Genomic DNA, 7,190 nt, shown 5'->3' on the forward strand with positions numbered 1-7,190 from the left:
TGCTCTCTAGCATCACTATGTATTCTCTCAGTGGTAGGTAAAGACAAAAAATCAATCGGAGCACGGGGGTTAAAACCATACACTACCTGAAAAGGACTTACCTTGGTTTTGGAATGTTTCGCCCTGTTATATGCATACTCCACATGCGGTAAACACTCTTTCCACATCTTCAAATTTCGCTTCAAAATTGCTCTCAACATGGTGGACAATGTTCAATTCACAACCTTAGTTTGCCCATCAGTTTGGGGATGACATGTTGTAGAAAACAGCAGCTTGGTCCCCAATTTATTCCTCAACGTACGCCAAAAATGACTCAAGAATTTTGCGTCGTGATCTGAAACAATAGTAGAAGGCATACCATGCAAGCGAACGATTTCTTGAAAGAAAAGGTCATCAATATGAACAACATCGTCGCTCTTATGACAAGCAATAAAATATGCCATCTTAGAAAAAACAATCAACCACCACAAAAATACTATCCCTCCCCCTCTTAGTCCTTGGCAAACCCAACACAAAATCCATAGACATATCAGCCCAAGGAGTAGAAGGAACAGGAAGAGGCATATACAAACCATATGGGTTCAACCGTGACTTAGCCTTTTGACATGTGGCACACCGAGCCACGTACCGCTCTACATCTCGCCTTATCCTTGGCCAAAAGAAGTGTGTGGACAACACCTCCTCCGTCTTCTTGGCACCAAAATGTCCCATCAATCCACCTCCATGTGCCTCCTACAACAACAAAAGATGAACGAAACCAACTAGAATGCATAGGCGGTTAGCTCTAAATAAAAAACCCATCATTGATCATAAACTTATTCCATGCACGTCCCTCTCTACATTTATGCAACACGTCCTTAAAATTAGGATCAAGCACATATTGTTCTTTTATTGATTGAAGACCAAAAATCCGACAATCAAGTTGGGACAGCAATGTATATCTTCTAGACAAAGCATCAGCAATCACATTATCCTTCCCTTTCTTGTGTTTGATAATATAAGAAAAAGATTCAATAAATTCCACCTATTTAGCATGCCTACGATTCAGATTATTTTGAGAATGAAGATACTTAAGCGATTCATGATCAGAATGAATAACAAATTCTTTAGGCCACAAATAATGACGCCATGTCTCTAAACAACGAACAAGTGCATACAATTCCTTATCATACGTGGAATAATTAAGAACAGGGCCATGCAAATTTTCACTAAAGTAAGCAATGGGTTTACCATCTTGCATCAAAACACCTCCAATGCCAACTCCACTAGCATCACATTCTAGCTCAAAAGTCTTACCAAAGTTTGGAAGTTGCAGCAATGGTGCGTGTGTAAGCTTGTCCTTCAAAGTGTCAAAGGACTCCTGATGTGCCTTTCCCCAATGAAACACCACACCTTTCTTCGTCAACTCATGCAATGGGGCAGCAATGGTGCTGAAATCTTTGATGAAGCGGCGGTAGAATCCTGCAAGATCAAGAAAACTCCTCACCTGTGTGATGGTTTGGCAAACCGGCCAGCTCTTTATGGCTTCAATTTTCATCTCGTCCACCTCAATTCCCTATGGAGTTACAACATAGCCAAGAAAAGAAACTCGATCCATGCAAAAGATGCACTTATCAAGGTTACCAAATAAACGTGCATCACATAAAGCATTAAAAACAGCATGTAAGTGATCCATATGTTCATCAAAAGACTTGCTGTAAATCAATATATCATCAAAGTAAACTACCACAAAATGACCAATAAAAGCTCTTAAAACCTCATTCATTAAGCGCATGAAAGTGCTAGGTGCATTTGTCAAACCAAAAGGCATAACTAACCACTCATACAACCCGAATTTGGTTTTAAACGTAGTTTTCCATTCATCTCCAAGTTTTATTCTAATCTGGTGGTAGCCACTTCGCAAGTCAATCTTAGTGAAAATTATAGAACCACACAACTCATCAAGCATGTCGTCTAGCCTAGGAATAGGATGACGATACCGAATAGTAATATTATTGATGGCTCTACTATCAACACACATACGCCAAGTTCCATCTTTCTCAGGAACCAAAAGTATAGGAATGGCACAAGGACTAAGGCTTTCACGTACATACCCACGGTCCAAAAGGTCTTGGACTTGCCACTGAATTTCCTTAGTCTCCTCGGGATTGGTTCGATAGGCAGCACGGTTGGGCAAGGTTGCTCCCAGAATCAAATCAATTTGATGCTCTATTCCTCTCATAGGTGGTAGCCCCAGGGGTATCTCAGCTAGAAAAATGTCCTCATAGTCCTACAAAAGGATAGTGATAGCAGGAGGCACCAAGCTAACAATATCATCAAGCAAAAATATAGCTCGTTTGCATACCAAAGCATAGCAAATATCATCATCAGAAATTTCAGCAAAGTCACATTTTGTTGCAAGCATAACACCACCCTTCAATTTAATTTCCTCAGCCTTAGAAATAGATGTAGAATTATCCTTTTTAGGTGGGAAAATAGAATTAGCAACTTGCTAATTTTTAGATTGAACATCATTCAAACTAGCAGTGCGTTCTCTATCAGATTGTACAATTTGAGCAGGTGTCAAAGGTACCAAAGTAATTTTCTTTCCTTTATGCACAAAAGTGTATTTATTACTTCTACCATGGTGTGTAGCATCATTATCATGTTTCCAAGGATGACCCAATAAAAGTGAACAAGCTTGCATAGGTACCACATCACAATCAACAAAATCAGCATAAGAACCAATGGAAAATGAAACTCTGCAAGTTTGTGTTATCTTTGCTTTACCAGAATCATTTAGCCACTGAATATTGTATGGACGTGGGTGTGGGCGTGTGGTCAAGCCAAGCTTTTTGACCAAATCAGAACTCACTAAATTGTTGCAGCTACCTCCATCAATAATGACACGTGCTCGACGGTTGCTGATGACGAAGAAAATCTGGAACAAGTTATGGCATTGTAGCTTCTCAGGTTGCTAGACTTGTGAGCTGAGCACCCGTTGTACAATGATGCTCCTATAGGACGCTGTGGCCTCGTCACCAAGGACTTTGCCATCCTCCTCATCTGCATCTTGGTCTTCTTCATCCTCAATGTCAGAGGTGTTGATGTAACCATCTTCTATAGCAATATATGCCCGCTGACTTGGGCAGTCCTTCTGCACATGGTCAATGCCATGGCAGCGGTGGCACTGAATGCTCAAAGTGCATCCCGTCGATGCAACGGATGAGGCACTCTTGGTAGGCACCTGCAAAGAATTTTTACCTAAATCTGAAGGTCGTGTGGGAGGTGCCTTAGGTGTAGCAGAAACTCTAGAGGTTGTTGGTCGCTTGCTCGCTGGTGGAGGCACCCAAAAAGTGGTTGGCTTGGTCAGCCCCGAAGATGGTGCCGAGTGTGGCGTGTATGTGGTGCTGACCTTGCTCTTGCTCTGCTGTTCATGCCCCTGCAATTCCTTTTCTGCAAGCATAGCAAATTGAAACAACTGGTTGACAGTGTTAAATTCTTTATATTCAACAATATCCAGAATTTCACGCCTCAAACCCGAATAAAAATGACAGATGGCATCTTCGTTCCCCTCCACAACACTACAATGCATCAATCCCTTTTGGAGCTCACCATAGTAATCTTGTATAGATTTATCTCCTTGTTCTAAACGCATCAATTTCTTGTGCAAGTCTCTATGATAAGAAGGGGGAACAAAATGATCACACATAGCTACCTTAAGTTCTTCCCACATACTAGGTAAAGCATCCTGTATAGCTAGCCCATTCCACCAAATAATGGCAAAATTCTTAAACTACTAGTAGCTTGTCGAACTCTATGATGCTCAGGCACAAGGTGGGCACTAAACTTTTATTCTACTGTCATCTCCCAATCAAGATATCCCTCAGCATCATAATGACCCAAAAAAGATGGTATTGTGAACTTAACCTTAGCATAAGGATCATTGAGTACATGGTGATTATTACCTTGATGGTGGTGGACACCACCCATACCTGTCGTGTTGCGGTGAAGATGTTGTCGTAATCTTGCTTGTTGGAAGGTTGCTCGATCTATGTTCCCAATGGCATCATGCACCGTGTCTTCTGGCAAGAGACCATCGGTGTTGCTGTCGGAGACATCATTATTGTTGACCGCCACCAATGTTTCCAACTCAATAACCTTGTCGGTTAGCGTGGAAATTCATTTGTCCAATCTCTCCATGTTGTTGCCAATGTTGAGTTCAATGAGTGCGTCAGTGATGGCCTTCCTAACGGCCTCATTCATCCTATTTTGGGCATCCTCTACAACAGCTTGTAGTTGCTCTTGGCTGACACACTCGTTGAAACCCTTAGGATTGTTATCTCTAGTCTGTTCACCTCCTGCCATTGTAATCACAAAAATAGGAACAAACGGTGAAAGTTATCCCTACCAAATGACTATGTGGTTGCAGTGGTGTCACTTTTGACAACAAGTGGAAGCATCTTACCAAGCTCTTATAAAGTTCTTACCAATATAAGCAGTGGGCGGTACAACCAACGGCTGGTTCATGATACCTGTGAGGCAGTGGTACCGAGATTGCAAAGCCCTTTTTCTGTACTGATCTAAAGAATTTGTGGAGCTTGGAAGGCAAACAAAGAGTAATATGTATATCTGGCACACAAGTTAGTAACAGAGAGTAATGCTGAATTATAGTCCAAAGTACTTGTTCTCATTGCTGGTCTAAAATGCTCTAAGTACTAGGTGTGTAACAAACAAGCAAGTATGGTGGATAGCAAGGAGACAGGTGTGTGAAAAACAAGTATGGTGGATGGAAACAGCAACACAAACAAGGAACTAGACAGCATACGCTAACACAACTCACTTTGGTCTTCTCTATGTGCTCCTCTATATATTGTTCCTCTTTTGCCTCTCTTTTTTCTATTTTTTAGGCTGTCGTTGTTTTTTGGGAAATTTTGACGTTTTTATTTTATTTTTTTGATATTTTTTCTTCACTTAGGAGCACAAAAGAAGTAACCACAAAAAATATGAGCTTAAACAAGTGAAAGATGTGGCCTGTGTAATTTTTAGAAAACTTGCTCAAAATCGAGAAAAACCTTGTGACCACGAAAAGAAGATCTTGTGACCACTTTTTTACCAATTTAAAAATTTCCAACCCCAACAATGTGGGGGATGGATGGATCTGAAATTTTTTTCTGATCGATTTTGATATATGGAACGTCGAAATCGGAGTTCGTATGCGAAAACTAGACCAGTTTTAAGAATTAGCTCCGAATTAGAGGACAAAACAGGAACAATGTGCGCAAAATTGGTCATAGCAGCAAAGATTTGATGGAAATGATGGGGGAAAACACACGAACTGGACTCTAACACGACCAAACCAGCAACAAGACCTTGACCAAGACACAAACTCAACACGACGGACTCTGAAACCAAAATATGCAAAGGCTATGGCGCGGAAGGTTCTTGGACAGGGAAAAAAATATGGCATTGGACTATGGAACGAAAGCGAAACACTCAAAACTAGGGGATAAATGTAAACCTGATGGTATACCTTAGCTCTAATTACCATTTAATGGAAATGGGGATCCCGATCTTCCATCAGGTAGAGGTAACTATCGTTGTGGCGAAGAATGACACACCGATCCAGCTTCAGATCGAAAGATCGAACCCTGCAATCTTAGCACCACAGCTCCTCTGGTTATCAACCAAGTCATGGACCAGGTTGACCTCACCAAGAAGGCTAATCCCTGCCTGCGCAATGAAGAACACAAGCAAGAATAAGAAAGAACACAACCAAAGTGCAGATGAATGATTAATCTTACGAAGTTGGGGTCTCACAAACCGATGAATGGCGAAACTGTTCTTGACAGAATAATCTAAGCAAAACCCAAACCCTAATGGAGGGGTGGCGGCTGTTTATGAAGACTCTAGGGTCGTGCAAGACCCCTGGACACGCCCCTAATGGGCCCAAACTCGATACAAGGTCCAATGGACCAAAAGACGGTGTCGCAGCACCCTGACAGATTCTGGACACTCACTTGTGACCACGATTTCTATTGATTCCGAATAGCTTTTGACATGAAACCACTTGGACGGGCTTCCTGATCAAATTAGCTTTCCATCCATATGTGGATCATCGAAAACGGAGTCCGGATGTGTCTTGGGTGACCAGTTTAAGTTAGACTAGTCCTGGAGGCCGAGGCAGACTCAAAATCATGTTGGACCGGGCCTCTAGTTCCTGTTGGATGTCCTTGCTGGTCATCTTCGCCTCCTCCATGTCCTCTAAGTCCTTCATGACCCTCTCCAATGTTCTAAGTAAGATAACATCATTAGGTAGTAGTCTATTCTCAAAAGTATAAAAAGAATCGCTTAAGAACGAGTTCACCTCTAAATTGAGTTGACACATTCGAGCCCGGGTCATTGGACCTTGCATGACAGTTGGAGGATTAGTGGGTACAACCGAAGAAGTGATGTCCTCATCACCTAGTGCCAACACTTGTAATCTCTCATGCACCACACTAGAATCACTCTCTCACTTAGCGGATATGATTAGCACTAATCATAAGTGAGTTGGAGGGCTCCCAAGCACTCTCACACCAGGACACTAAGTCCCCAAGGTGCTCAACCCCTCAAATGGCTAACCACCACCTCTATTTATAGAGGGAGGCCTCAAACTAGCCGTTTGGACGTGTGCTGAAAATTGAACTATGAATAGTCCATCCTTATAGGCCTGGATAGTCCACCCTTATGCTGAGACTAGCTGTTAGGTGCTACAACGGTCACCCCAGACAGTCCACCCCTTAGGGCCCGTACAGTCCGCCGTTCACCTGAAACTAGCCGTTAGAGTTCAAACGATAGCTCTGGACAGTCCGAGAATTGTAGGCGGACAGTCCATCGTTCAAACCTGAGAACATGTCCAGAACCTATCCCGAACCTCTGTTCCTCAGAAATTAGACGGCAGACAGTCCGCCCTTAAAGGGACGGACAATCCGTAGTTGATTTCCAACAGCCTAGACAGAGTTTTCAGCAACTCTGCTCGCCACTGATTTTAGCCGGCAGATAGTCCACCACACAGGCACGTACAGTCCATCGTTCACTTGTCAGACCATGAACAGTGCGAGCACCGCGTCCGATCCCTCCCAAACATCAGCATCTGAGGACTGCGGACAGTCCGACACCAAAGGGCAGACAGTTCACCAATGTCCAGAAAGCAACCCAAGCTCTCTGCG

This window comes from Miscanthus floridulus, chromosome 3 (assembly GCF_019320115.1).
Source record: "Miscanthus floridulus cultivar M001 chromosome 3, ASM1932011v1, whole genome shotgun sequence".
In the NCBI taxonomy this organism is placed as follows: domain Eukaryota; kingdom Viridiplantae; phylum Streptophyta; class Magnoliopsida; order Poales; family Poaceae; genus Miscanthus; species Miscanthus floridulus.